Source organism: Zea mays, chromosome 2 (assembly GCF_902167145.1).
Source record: "Zea mays cultivar B73 chromosome 2, Zm-B73-REFERENCE-NAM-5.0, whole genome shotgun sequence".
Taxonomy (NCBI): Eukaryota; Viridiplantae; Streptophyta; class Magnoliopsida; order Poales; family Poaceae; genus Zea; species Zea mays.
In genome coordinates this window covers 178,025,794-178,041,436 of record NC_050097.1, presented here as the reverse complement: position 1 = coordinate 178,041,436, position 15,643 = coordinate 178,025,794, and the positions used below count along the sequence as shown (strand labels likewise).

At 40.9% G+C, this 15,643-nt stretch overlaps 1 long non-coding RNA gene and 2 other non-coding genes across 3 annotated transcripts; 1 reads left to right on the top strand and 2 right to left on the bottom strand.

Annotated features, from left to right (window-relative positions):
* Positions 1–1,865: 1,865 nt before the first annotated feature.
* Positions 1,866–1,939, bottom strand: TRNAV-AAC (transfer RNA valine (anticodon AAC)). Its single transcript has one exon. It is a non-coding gene; the product is annotated as a tRNA-Val (tRNA).
* A 5,544-nt stretch (positions 1,940–7,483) lies between these two features.
* LOC109944580 (uncharacterized) lies at positions 7,484–8,023 on the top strand. The gene is made up of 3 exons (XR_002267672.1): positions 7,484–7,508; positions 7,597–7,722; positions 7,834–8,023. It is a non-coding gene; the product is annotated as an uncharacterized lncRNA (long non-coding RNA).
* Positions 8,024–15,344: 7,321 nt separating this feature from the next.
* TRNAV-AAC (transfer RNA valine (anticodon AAC)) lies at positions 15,345–15,418 on the bottom strand. The gene has a single exon. It is a non-coding gene; the product is annotated as a tRNA-Val (tRNA).
* Between the last annotated feature and the right edge of the window lie 225 nt (positions 15,419–15,643).

Here is a 15,643-nt window from a genome sequence, read left to right as displayed (position 1 = left end):
GCGGCCAACCCTCTCTAAGAGGGCCCTGGTCCTTCCTTTTATAGGCGTAAGGAGAGGATCCAGGTGTACAATGGGGGGTGTAGTAGAGTGCTACGTGTCTAGCGGAGGAGAGCTAGCGCCCTAAGTACATGCCGTTGTGGCAGCCGAAGAGATTTTGGCACCCAGCTGGTGTGATGTCGTGGCCGTCGGAGGAGCGCTGGAGCCTGGCGGAGGGACAGCTGTCGGAGCTGTTGAGTCCTTGCTGACGTCCTCTTGCTTCCGTAAGGGGGCTGAGAGCCGCCGTCGTCACAGAGTATGCGGGGCGCCATCATTGCCTATCTGGCGGAGCGAGCCAGATGGGACGCCGGTCTTGTTCCCCGTGGCCCGAGTCAGCTTGGGGTAGGGTGATGATGGCGCCTCCTGTTGACGTGGCTGGTCTGCGCCCTAGGTTGGGCGATGTGGAAGCTCCTCCGAAGCCGAGGTCGAGTCTGTCTTCCGTGGCCGAGGTCGAGTCCGAGCCCCTGGGTCGGGCGAGGCGGAGACCGTCGGCTGAGGCCAGGGCGGAGTCCGAGCCCTGGGGTCGGGCGAAGCGGAGTTCGTCGTCTTCTGGGGCTGAGCCCAAGTCCGAGCCCTGGGTCGGGCGGAGCGGAGTTCGCCGTCTTCCGGGACTTAGCCCGAGTCCGAGCCCCTGGTCGGGCGGAGCGGAGTTCGCCGTCTTCCGGGACTTAGCCCGAGTCCAAGCCCTGGGTCGGGCGGAGCGGAGTTCGCCGTCTTCCGGGACTTAGCCCGAGTCCGAGCCCTGGGTCGGGCGAAGCGGAGTTCGCCGTCTTCCGAGGCTTAGCCCGAGTTCGAGCCCTGGGTCGGGCGAAGCGGAGCTTCCTATGGCGCCTGCGGCCGGGCCTGACTGCCTGTCAGCCTCACTCTGTCAAGTGGCACCGCAGTCGGAGCGGCGCAGGCGGCGCTGTCTTTCTGTCAGGCCGGTTAGTGGAGCGGCGAAGTGACGGCGGTCACTTCGGCTCTGTCGGTTGAAGGGCGCGCGTCAGGATAAAGGCGTCAGGCCACCTTTGCATTAAATGCTCATGCGATTTGGTCGGTCGGCGCGGCGATTTGGTCAGGGTTGCTTCTTGGCGAAGACAGGGCCTCGGGCGAGCCGGAAATACGTTAGCCGCTGGAGGTGGGCCTCGGGCGAGGCAGAGATCCTCCGGGGTCGGCTGCCCTTGTCCGAGGTTAGGCTCGGGCGAGGCGTGATCGAGTCCCTCGAATGGACCGATCCCTGACTTAATCGCACCCATCAGGCCTTTGCAGCTTTATGCTGACGGGGGTTACCAGCTGAGAATTAGGAGCCTTGAGGGTACCCCTAATTATGGTCCCCGACAATATATATATATATATATATATATATATATATATATATATATATATATATATATATATATATATATATATATATATATATATATATATATATATATATATATATATATATATATATATATATATAAAGCAACAGTTTCAACTATTGTCCCACGTACCTTTTTCTGCTTAATACAAGAAATAAAGTAAAATGATGCGCAAATAAGAGCAAACTTTGTTTGTTGGCTCCACATACACACTCACTCAACCAATAGAGCACACATATTTTAAAGTCTTATTAAAAAGGTTAATTATATAATATATAGAAATCGTGACAATGCACGAGCTTTGACTAATAGAAGTTAGTACCGGAGTAATTTTATCTCAAAAACTAGCATGTTCGACCGTGCCAATCTTTATGATGCAGCGGCAGAATGTAACTACTTTTATAATAGTCATGTTTTTTTCCTACAACAATGCGCACGTGTACTAATAACGATAATTCAATGCAAAAAAGTAAAAAAAATATCTTTTGTTTTCGCCCGGACTCGAACCGGAGACCTTCAGTGTGTTAGACTGACGTGATAACCAACTACACCACGAAAACTACGATGCATTAGGCTTCCCTTATTTTTATAACATATGATACATTATTTAGTATAAACTTTAAAAAAAACATAGCACGCGCACGTACTACAATTTATAGTTTGCTTGAAAATAGAATGTTCAACATGAAGCACCTACCACCTAGCCAAAAAAAAAACACTCGTCACCCGACTTTTCAGGCTAACACGGCTAATAAGCATAGTTCCAATCCATGGTATCAATCTCCAATTTCCAATCTCAAAGAGTACTGAACTCTTAGGAAGATTTTTTTTACTCTAAACCGGAGTTTTATTATTTTTACAAATAAAACATCTTTGAACTCAGCTATATGACTAAATTTGTTCAGTTTCGATAATTCAAGGAGCACATTATCTGTAGATGGAGTTGAGAACCGGACCGACATGTGACTTAAGGTTAAAAACTGTAATTTACTCTTTCGTTACGACACAAGCAAGACGCGTACATGTAGGGATGAAAACGGGACGGATACAGCCGGATACAGGGTCATCCTGTATTCTACCCTAATATATTTCTCTCGGATACGAGATCGGATACAGGTAGTTAAGATTCGGGACGGATACAGGACGAGACCGGATAATAATCCGGGTGGGTAAGAAACGGATACAGTATGGTCCGAAATAATTTAGTGTCAGCACAACACGACTCGATATATCAGGTCGGATTTATGCCGAGGTCGTGGCCCACGAGTGGTCATAGATAGGACCCAAGCGGACATGAAATGGCCTATACACGGACACGAAATATATATATATATATATATATATATATATATATATATATATATATATATATATATATATATATATATATATATATATATATATATATACATATAGTATTTAGAGCCCTAGGCTCTCTCTAACTAATGGAAGCCCCGACCAGAAACCGACCAGGTGCTCTGACCGGCGCGCACGCTTTACTGGTTGACTGTAATACATAGTTACGTCAATTATAAATACGAGTTATGCTCAATTTTGTTACCGTTTACACTCTTTTGGTGTGCGCACGTCTCGCGGCATCCGGGCCCATGAAAAGATCGTGTCCCCGCAATCTGGACAGCTTACGTCTACCGGGCCCACGAATCAAGGAACCGAGCTTTCATTTTCTCAGCTCATCTCTCCCGTAACTATCGCTGCCGCCGAACCCTAGCCAAATCCGCCGTCGTATGCTGCTTCTCCTCCACGCCCGGCGAACCCTAGACTAATCGCTGCCGTGAGCATTAAGATTCTCCCCCGCAGTTCCCCCGCCGTCGCATTCTCCTTCACCACCGCAGAGACCCGCACTCGCCTTCTCCGCCGCATACACGCCGTGGCCTTGTTCTTCGTCTCCGGCAAGGGACCCGGAATCGCGGAGGCGGTTGTGCCGCCCCTGCGTTCTTCTACTCGGCAGAGACCGAGACCTCGATCTTCTCCACCGCGGCGGTCGAACGCCGAGTCCCCTACCCCGTCGCGAGCTCCGTCCCCAACGTCGAGTCCCCAACGCATTTGACACAGCCCCGCGTCGCATTGGGTTGTCCCCTGCAGAGGTGTCTCGAATTCAGCCGCCCTCCAGGCCCATCCACATTCCGGTAAGCCATCAACCTTTAACTCTTACAATCTGAATCGTAAATAGAGTTCACATTATTATTTTGCCAATTGCTTGATTTATCAAATACCAATACATTATAAATTTATAGTTAAATGGAGACACAAATGTATACTATGCAATCTATCACACGTTTATGCAGTTTACAATACTTTGTTTATGCTGATTTGTTGACAGAAGTATGATACATACATCAATACATTATGCCATAAAACATATTGTTGTTCAATTTGGGCCAGCTCACACGAAATAACCAGGTTATACATTAATTGGATGTCGCATAAGAGCAGATTTTTTTGATCAAGTTAGTCTCACAAGTTTATGCAATTTACAATATTGTGTTATGCTGCTTTGCTGATAGAACTATGCAATTTACAATTTAGTAGTGATGTTGCACGATATGTTGGGATCTAATGGAATGCATGGTCATGAACTGAACTGAATTGACTTGCGCTTATTTTTTTTGATCCTTTACATATTTTATGTATATGTGTTGTTTCATTTGGCAGGAACATCAGACATGAAGAACGTAGACCGACCTCCTTCCAATCCAAAACAGACCATAATCCAGTCTACTCAGGAGTGCTTCAGCGTTGACATACCCCGTGCTCCGGCGGGGACTGTTAGACCCGAAACAAGGCATGCTGCTGATGAGGATGATGACTTTATGCCATTATCCAAGAAGCGTAACTTGGACGACAGTCCTGGGAAAGTTTTGAAGAAGGTAGTCACTAAGCGGAGGAAAGCAGTGCCCCCCCCGACAGGTTAGAGATTTATGTCTATGGCAATATATCATTTTATGCGTGAAATCATGTTGTCTTGATGTCTGAGTTAAACATTGTGTTGCGATTATGCAGATGTAAATGTTTACAATATTCATTTTATATTTTTTTCAGCAGAGGCTTAACGTCAGATGCAACCCCCAAGATGTGTTAGTAAGCATACATATATTAAATGACAGACAGCAACAAGCAATTGCACGTAGGGGATTTTCTAGTATTCTTGATATGAGACTGGACGCACTCGGCAGCAGATCACACTTAGCTTGGCTGATGGAAAAGCTCGACCACAATGACATGACAATTCGAGCTGGCCCTAGAAAGGAGCTGAAAATTACAAAGGATACGGTGCACCTAATTTTGGGGTTACCGAATGCTGGGGGAGGAACTGCATTGGGCATCGATGAAGCTGTTGCTGCCAACAATTTAAGAGCTGAACTTGGTCTATTGAAAGAAGATTTTAGGGTTACAGCTCTTCAAGATCGTTTGAGGAAAGGTTCTGACGATGATTTAAGCATCAGATGCTTTTTCTTGATATTGTTCAATAGGTTGTTGTTCCCTACTGCCAGCTGGGGAATAACAAACCATGAGGTTCTTTTAACCGAGGAGATGGATCGTTTCCACCAGATGGACTGGTGCCAGCTTATTTTCAATGATTTATGCCAAGCTGCCAAGAAGTGGCATACTAGGAGCGTTACGAACGTTTCTACAACCATCTATGGATGTTCCATCGTTATTCTTGTAAGCATATCTTTTTTTTGTCTGTTATATGTACCCATAATCTTGTATGCAAAATCCATATACACGTAGATTATGCTTTTGTTATGTCTTATAATGACTCATGTTATGCCTTTTGCAGCTGTATTATTTGGATCATCTGCATGACTCAGCGGCACCCCAGAACAAACGTGGAACACCACGAATCAAATACTTTGATAGGAATATTATTCAAGCCCTGACAAGAGCTGACAAGGGCAAGATACACAAAGGAGAAGAAGCATTTGGACATTGCTCGGTATTTTTTTATGTGTCAATCATTTTTTACATGCATATGATAACGTTCACATACCTTTATGCCCGTTTGTAAGCATATTTGTGATGTTTTTTTGCATTTCTATTAAACATATGAATCTCATTTATCAATTTAATATGTTTGTATAAGTTTTACTCCATCTTTCACGCCTTTTTTTAGTTCTGAAACTCCTCAGAGACCTGCTACACAGCTGTACCACCCGTTGAAGCACAATTCAAGGCATGATTCTATTTATATATTTGTTTGTCATAGAATTTCAACATAATATTCAGTGATATGCTATACATTTACTTAATAATTTTTAATTTACAATAGCATAAGACCAGGACCAACACTTTTGATGTACCTCGTCCTGACCCATCTAGACAGCACTCAATTCACATCGAACTCCCGCTCATCAGGGATTTGATATCAAGCAAGCTGAATCAGCTTCCATCCCGCCACCGCCTGAGTTTCATAGAGAAGCTGTCACATTTTGATGCGGAGGTTGGTAAGGCGTGTTCAGTTATTAAACAGACTCTTCAGCAGATTGTTGAGAAACAATACAATCTATCTGATGTTTTTGGCGAGTTAATTGATGAGGTCCTCCGTGCTGAGGCGAGTGACAACGAAGATGCTTATGATGTGCAGAAAACCACATCAAAATCAGATGATATTCTTCCCCAGACAGCTGGTTAGTCAGTTTAATGTCTTTACGTCAATATAAAAAAGTTATGCAATCATTTATCGATATCGTTTTTGATGCCATTATTTTAAACAATGTTTTTTTTGTTTACATGACACGTACAGAAGGATGTACGTGTCCGGCCCCCCCAACTGTACCCGATATGTCTACTCTAGTTTCTCAGCAGGATACGCAGTTTACAGACACATAGGTACATGAATTACTGTTAAGGCAACAACATATTCGTGTACTATTAGAAAGTTGCCCCGATGAAGCTGATATTGATCCACTGGTTCATACAAATATAACGAAACAGAACAAAACACCTACAACCTCAGTGGTAATGTTTTTCTTATTAATTGTATTTTTTCATTATAGGGTTGTATTCATCGTTTTATGTAAATAGCATATAACCATTACAATTTTTTCAGGGTAAACATGGTGACGGTGGCAAGAACATGCCGACCAATACAAACGTCACTCCTAAAGCAACACCACACATGGATCCTGACGCGCCGATATTTGATGCGACTCCGCAAATCAAGGTATGAGTAAACCCCCTCGTGGTTTTTCTATATTCTCATTAGCAGTTTACTAAATTTGTAATCCATTTATACCATCATTGTTAGTCTACTGGCGGCGTACAACAAGCGGCAGAAACAGACTTGCCTGACAGTGGTCCATGCTTTGATCAGACTCCATCTGAACATGTCAGCTCAGTAATTTACATTTTCTTTGTAGTTTTCAACTGTTCACAGATTTTGTACAGTCATGCTTCACAGTCTAAATAGGTTATGCATGATACAAATCAGTGTTATGCATATTTACACATACATGTATGCTAAGTAGATGTGCATGCAGTTTTTATATAACTGTTAGCTGCCTATGATAAATTACACATACATTTATGCAGTTTGCAAGAATATTTCTGTCTCTTGATCTGTATCAATAATGTCAGCTCATTAATTTTATGCCAGTTTATGACACTTCATTCCACATACGTATATTACACTTTATGTCAGCTCAGTAATTTTCATTTTCTTTATAGTTGTCAAAATTGTTCACAGAGTTTTATGTATATTTTCATATATATACTTAGGTTTATGTTGAAACCGACCCAGCTACAAACACTCCACAGGTTGGCCAGGCTTCTCTTGATTCGAAGATGCAAACTGTGTTAGCTCTACGCGAATATTTGTGTGGTCTGCAATCTGACACCGGCAGGTATGAAGTTCATACTAAATCTAAATTTGTTTATATGCTGGTAGTTTTACGTGACCTCTCTAATTGATATAAAAAATTCCCCAGGACCATAATAGATTATGGTGAATATTCAGCGACATGTTCTGACATATATGAATCTTTTGCCGATGGGAAGTGTCTCGACAATGTATTCATGCAGTGTTTCATCCAATGTGTTATTGATGATGCAAAAAATCAGCAGACTTCCATGAGTTCGAACAATTTGATTCTTGATGTTAATGTTGGGGTAAACTATCGTAACTTACATACACCATTTTCATATACAAATTAGATGAACCCAAGTACACTCACTCCATTTATATCGTTTATTGCAGTCACTACTCAACTTTGAGGAACAGGAACGACACAGTCGCAACCCTCAACCTTTTGATGAATCTGTACTCCACACACTTCTAGACAATTCATTGCCTGAGACAGATGAATTGGACCAATGCAAAGCGGTAACAATCGTATTTCATAATCCAAACATAATTTCTTTTAAATGGAACATATCACATTGTTATGCTTTTGTAAGTTACACTATTCATTTTATGCTTTTTTTACACGGTCAGATCATGGTCCCCATGGTAAGCAGGGGGCATTGGACATTGTATGTTGTCAACAAGGTCAAGAAGTGCATTCATATTTTAGATTCCAACCCATATGGACCAACACTTGGTGGAACTACATGGAAGGACTATCATTTTGCACATTTGGGCTCAGGTGGCAGAAAGTTACCATGGGCTAAGGTTATTATGAGCAGATTAAACAAAGCAATACAACATGTACGACCCAGGACATGCTTTCCCAAGTTTGGTAACTTCACAATTGACTTGTGCCCAAATTGTCCTAACATGGCAGCTGGATCCAATGACTGTGGGTTTTATGTCATGGGTTACATTCTATTTTATCAATGCGACGAAGGATCTTTGCGGTCAGACATAGAAGCAGTACGTACAAATTTACCAGTTAATTCTATAGTTGGCACAAGGCAACATATGGAACACAGGTATAACTAACTCAGTGTTTTTGTATTGCAGGGCAACACCAGTGAGATACGGTCTCTTGCGCTGCATTATATCACATTCCATCCGAAGAACAAAGCATTATCGCTGCTCCAAGACATCCAAAGATTCAAGGTCTAAAGGATGTAGTTTAGTTTGGTCATGTAATAAATTTTGTATACAATGGTTCCCTAAACTTCAGATCAGTCATGTGTGTATATTATGGGCAAAGTCCGTAGACGTTTCTTAGTTTATGTCAATGACAACTTTGGGGATCAGCTAACCTCTAAACTGGAATATTGTACCAAACTGTGTTTGATAGTAATGTGTGTTTCTTGCATTTGATTCTGCCAGGTTCCTGTACAATATTGTTATGTCAATAACCTCGAAGTATGCATGTTTTTTTCCGAAGTTTACGATATAATTATTGCGGGTCTTATGCATGTTTGTCCATACACTTATGATACAATAGTCATTATTATATGCCAATACATTATTATATACATTATCAGAGTTATATACTGCAAACAGGGTCATTTTTTGTACAGTCATGGTTCACAGGCTAACCATCTTATGCATTACACAACGCAGAGTTATGCATTTTTTCACATACATGTATGCTAAGTCTATGTACAGTCAGTTTGCTGCATACCTGTTAAAGCTTATGACAAATTACACATACGTTTATGCCAGTTTGCAAGTATATTTATGATACTTTCTGGAATTTGTCAAATGAACACAGGAATCACATTTACACAAGGAAATATTTGTATCTTATGGTCTTCTACTCTCTACCAGATGAATCATCATCTCCGACATCCACCGTTCGTTTTTTCGACGTTGATGTCTCATTCCATTGCGGGGCTGCAGCTATGATTTTGTTCCTTGAACCAGGAGGCCGTCCTCGCTTACGTCCAGATAGGTTAGCCAATCGAACCCTATTATCCTCGACAGTTAAACACGTACGGCTGTTGTGACCATCAGCTATGCCACATTTCTGGCATTTCCTGCTCATCTTCTTAGCTCCTTTCGCACCCAATTTTAAAACTTGTTGCTCACTACTTTTGATTGTTCTTCCCTTAGGCTTGGCCTTATCTGGTCTTGCTAAGTTTACACCTTCCACATGAAATTCCAGTTTCTACAAAACAAAGATATCAAGTCAGATTTTATATTCACGTATGTCATCATATATTGTAGCAATGTTTTCACCTTTCTAGCTTCCACATCCATAGAACTACTATCAACCAGCCGAATGTCAGTGTTATGTTCCAATGTTAATATCTGCATATTACATTGATCATCCTTAGTATTGCATTCATTTGTATTAGAGCCCATTAAAATTTCCTGTGAAATAAAACAAAGTCCAGTGAAGACACAAATCTTATAGAGCAGCATATGTAATACATTATAAAGATTTGTTCCATACCTCGTTCCCATCATCTAATTTGCGTAAGTTGTCTATAGCCATTTCTTCTGTTTCATACGATTCGACCTATATCATCATTACAAACATGGATCATTATCGACAAGTAATTATGCAAAATTCATAACATCACGAGGTGCGTACCTGGATGTCATCGCACACACTTGTGCCACAACTCTCACCAGTACCTATATCAGGCTCCACACGCATCAATAACCCTAATAATTCGTCCATCATCTCTAGGGCTTTATCATTCCCAGCTTTAGACAGACTCGCATGGTGTACTACTTTCATTGCTTTTTTAAGCAACATCTTCTGTCTATATGATCTAGTTTCTCCATCTTTTCCTTTCAAATTCCTATCGTCTCTTGAAAAAGCCACATCTTGATGCGCGGAGTATTTGTATTGTTGCAAAATATACTCACTCGGGATCCTTTCAATTTGTAGATGCATGAAAGCGCGTACAAGATGAACACAAAATAGACCTATAATTGATTAAACATACATTATGTCATATATTAATCGCAAACAGCTATGTATTCGTAATAATTTATAATTTTATATAGAAAAAATCGTTTAGTATAACATACCTGTATGCTCCCAATGCTTGCACTCACATGAATACTTTCCGGCATCCACATCAGCCCTTATCTTGAATTGGTGTTGACCCCAAACAATTTTATTTGATCTTGTAGTATGTTTCACCACCCAATCATGTTCCTCACCCTCTGTATCACGGTCTATTCGGTATGCAGTTGCATATTTTACTGTCTCCTGAAACCTTGTCATCACAGCTCTAGTGTATGCCCTTGCAACTCTTATTTCAAACATATACAATGTAGTTGTATCCTTTTGACCCTGCAAATTACACAATATAGTATTAATACTGTTTTGTTTTTAATAGCATAAAACATATGTTTATTATTTTTTTCACTTACCATGCATCCTAGTGCCTCTTTGGCCTCTTTCATCTTCCTACTATGCAGGAGCTTCATCATTTGCTTTGCAAATTGATGAAGCGGTGTGTTTGCATCCACGTGGGCACTCTTCACCAACTTGTTCATGCTCTCGCTTCGTTGTGTAGAGACCATAAGACCACAATAGTCTCCTTTGAAAAATGCAGGTACCCAATCTTTGCGTATTTCATATAATCTGGCAAGGGTGGTGTTCTCGTGTAGCTGGAAATCATCAAGCATCATTTGCTAGGCAGCCTCGAACTCCATTTCATTCAATGGATGATGTATTATAGATTGGAACCTTGTTTTGAAATCCATGTCCTCAAATCTTGCATATAATTCATTCAAGTGGGGCATATACCTGTTTTGCACATGCCACAAACACAATCGATGTATTGTGTTTGGGAATACTCTTCCAAGTGCGATTGGCATGGCAGGGTCTTGATCTGAAATAGATAAATTTACATAACATCATGCAAGCCAATATGATATCATATAGTACGTGCCATAATAATTACGAGCCATTTTATTACAACATACCTGTCAACATCACTCGTGGTCCGTCACATCCCATGCATGTTTTGAACGTATTGAAGACCCACTCGAATGTATCAACTGTCTCGTCTCCTAGTAAAGCAAACCCAAATATTGTGCATTGTAGGTGGTGGTTCGAGCCAACAAACATGCCTAATGGCTTATCATACATATTAGTCTTATGTGTAGTATCAAATGTAACTGCATCAAAAAAATCAATGTACTCGGCTTGCTGGCTAGCATGGGACCAAAATATGCTTAAAATTTTCCCTTCTTTGTCCAGTTGAATGTCTGAAAAAAATTGTGGATTATCTTTCTTGCATAATGAAAAAAAGATAACAGCTTTGACACATCATTTGCATTTCTTTCCCTTTGCCATGCTTTTTTCCTGTCAAAAAATGCAATGATTATGCACTATATCTAACTCAACACATTACGATTGTTTATGTAATATAAAATACAATTATTGTCAATGCATAATACACTTACAGGTTACTCATGTCCTGCACGGTTATTGGAACGTTTTCTTGGCCACCATGCATTTGTGTAACAAAATCCATAATGCAATGTTGTGGAATCCTGCTTTCTTGCATCGTACTAAGGAACTCCATATATTCACGATCATGTGTTTTGTTGCATTACAATTGCCCTTTTTCTGTATCTTTCTTCAAAAATTCATGATTATGCTCATAGTTTACCAGATCAATCCGAACGGAAATAACATTCTCTTTAGCATCATTGTAGATTTTTTTAAGTTTCATCCCAGCCTTGCACTGTGTTCGTTTCGAACATGTGTTACGTATCCTTGGATTTCCAGCTACCCTTTCAGCATTCTTTCCTTCCATTGAACAGTTCAACCATTTACAATTCTTCCGCTCCCTATATTTCTTCAACGGAAATCCTACCTCGTATGCATATTGACTATAAAAATTATACGCCTCGTCCACGTTACTAAATGTCATACCGACTTTAGGTATCAATCTTATATCAATATTGTCCGGCTGCGCACAGAAATTTAACATTTACGATTCAATAGTGACCAAATTTAACGTAATATGGGAGAACTTACGTGGCTTTGAAGAATATGAGGTGTGTCCTGTTCATGCGGCCCAATATGTCTCATGGGGATGTGCTTCTCTGCGCCGACCACGTCTGTTGTTTTTGTGTGCTCTTCGATATGTCCAGGTGCCCTCAATGCCGCCGGAGGAGTAACAGAGACACCCTCTGTGTATGGGGCGATTGCAGACGCTACAGGATGCATGTCCATTGAAACAGACGTACCTGCTGGCTTATGCACAGATGTTACAGGCAGAATGTCATCGCCAGCGCCAGTGGTGGACATCTTCTCGCCGCCCATCGCCGGCCGGACCTCTCACTTCCGCCGCCGCTAACCGCCGCCAATATTTCAGATGGACGAGCGAACGTGGACGCGGCTGTAAAGTTGTATTAGTTTCCTGCCGTAACTGCGCCTTTATTTACGCGCAGGAAGATCACGTATTGCCTTATCTCAAATCCGGTGGTAGATTTTAAACGTTTGCATGGTTTACGCTATCATGTATCACAACGTTATGCAGTCGTAACCGGCAAGCACATGCAAATATTCGTGCGCGCGATTCCTGGCATGCAAAGATTCCATTTATGCATGAGTTATGCACATTTATACACATATTTATGGGTGTGTATCTGCATGTCGCGTGTAAGCCGGGATACGTGGCTATCCTATGCATAAATGGCACAGGCTGGCGTCCAGTGGGCCGAACGCGACCCGATCGGTCTCCTGGCTGGGGCTTCGCCCACTAACGGAAGCCCAGGGCTTCCATTACCTCTTCCCTATATATATATATATTGCCTGTGCGTTACGACGGCTTAACAATACCTACGTAAACTATTCACCAAAAAAATGTAAGATTTTTTTATTAATTGTCTCCGCTCTTCGTATAATATTTTTTGATTTGGCTAACTGATGTTATTGTTTACTGCATGCATTATATCTTGGTACAACACGACCAATGAAGTGAGCAATTAGAAGAGAGTTCAAAACGACTTACTGAATGAACAAAGATTATAAAATGACATAATTTCACCATACAAAGACTAAATAAGAGAAAGTTTGTGAGCTCAAGTTTCTAAAATAAGTCACATGAACTCAAACTTATAAAAAAGATAGATCAAAATATGGAGTGATTGCTGAAGTCAGACATCAATAAAAACTGGATGCGCTCCATATAAATTATGCTACTTCGTAACAATTACTAACATTTAAAGCCAACAAATAACCTTTCATTTTTCTGTTAGTGTGACAAATCATTGTTGCTTCATCCAATTCAGCAACCTTAAACACCATATAGTCTATTGCGTCAATGTGGTATCAGAAACGACTTAATGCTTGCAAGAGTCAAGAACGCTGTGTCGTGCTTGGGTTGTAGCCTCGGCCCGTAGTATTGGTCCGGCCCGACACGATTATATTTTTTTATTTTACAAAAAAACGTATATACATATATACAATTTATATTCAATATTAAAAACATCTGAGCATAATGCTCTACTGGTTAGACAGCTTCATCCAATGTCAACCATACTTCTTCCATCAAGGTATGAGTTTGAACCCCACCTCCTGCATCGTTTTTTTAACATTTTACGCTGATTTAATCTAATGGGCCGATGGGCTGGCCCGATATAGTCAGCAGGCTGGCATGACGTGCCTGGGCCAGAGTTGTGGCCCGCAGGACCGTTGAAACTGGTGTTTTAAGTATAATATTCTATACTATACTTAAAGCACCAGTTTCAACGGTCGTCACGCGTCATATTTTTACAAATAACTCCTCATAGCTATTTCAAATTAATCTGTTGCACGCTTATAGATGGCCAAACGGCGGGGCCCGGCACGGGCCAGACGCACGCGGGCCACAACTATGGCCCAGGCACGTCATGCTGGCCTGCTGACTGTGTTGGGCCAGCCTCCGTTGGCCCATTTGATTAAATCATCGTAAAATGTTAAAAAATAGTGAAGGAGGTGGGGTTTGAACTCATGCCCTGATGGAAGAAGAAACTGTTTAACCAGTAGAACATCATGATCAAATTTTTAATATTGAATATAAATTGTATATATGTATATACGTTTTTTGTAAAATACAAAAAAAATATAATTGTGTCGGGCCGGACCAGCACTACGGGCCGAGGCTACAGCCAAACACGGCATGACGTTCTTGGCTCTTGGAAGCATTAGGTCGTTTTCTGAAACCACATTGGCGCAATGGACTACATGGTGTTTGATGTTGCTGAATTGGATGGAGCAACAATGATTTGTCACACTAACAGTAAAATGAAAGGTTATTTGTTGGTTTTAAACGTTAGTAATTGCTACGAAGTAGCATAATTTATATGGAGCACATCCAGTTTTTATTGATGCCTGACTTTAGCAATCACTCCATATTTTGATCTATCTTTTTTATCAGTTTGACTTCATGTGACTTATTTTAGAAACTTGAGCTCACAAATTTTCTCTTATTTAGTCTGTGTATGATGGAATTATATCATTTTATAATATATGTTCATTCAGTCAATCGTTGTGAACTCTCTTCTAATTGCTCACTTCATTTGCCGTGTTGTACCAAGACATATTGCATGGAGTAAACAATAACAACAATTAGCCAAATCAAAAAAAATATTATATTGAGAGCGGAGACCATCAATAAAAAATCTTGAGATCTTTTAGATAGATAATTTACGTGGGCATTGTTGTAAGCCGTCGCAACGCACGGGCAACCGACTAGTATATATAAAGCAACAGTTTCAACTGTTGTCCCACGTACCTTTTTCTGCTTAATGCAAGAAAATAAAGTAAAATGGTGCGCAAATAAGAGCAAACTTTGTTTGTTAGCTCCACATACACACCCACTTAACCAATAGAACACACATATTTTAAAATCTTATTAAAAGGACTAATTATATGGTATATAAAAATCGTGGTAATGCACGAGCTTTGACTAATAGAAATTAATACCGGAGTAATTTTATCTCAAAAACTAGCATGTCCGACCGTGCCAATCTTTATGATGCAGCGGCAGAATGTAACTACTTTTATCATAGTAATGTATTTTTTCCTACAACAATGCATGCACGTGTACTAATAACGATGATTCACTGCAAAAAAGTTAAAAAAAAATTGTTTTCGCCCGGACTCGAACCGGAGACCTTCAGTGTGTTAGACTGACGTGATAACCAACTACACCACGAAAACTACAATGCATTAGGCTTCCCTTATGTTTTCTACATATGATACATTATTTAGTATAAACTGTAAAAAAACATAGCACCCACACGTACTACAAATTATCGTTTGCTTGAAAATAGAATGTTCAACATGAAGCACCTACCACCTAGAAAAAAAACACTCGTCACCCGACTTTCAGGCTAACACGGCTAATAAGCATAGTTCCAATCCATGGTATCAATCTCCAATTTC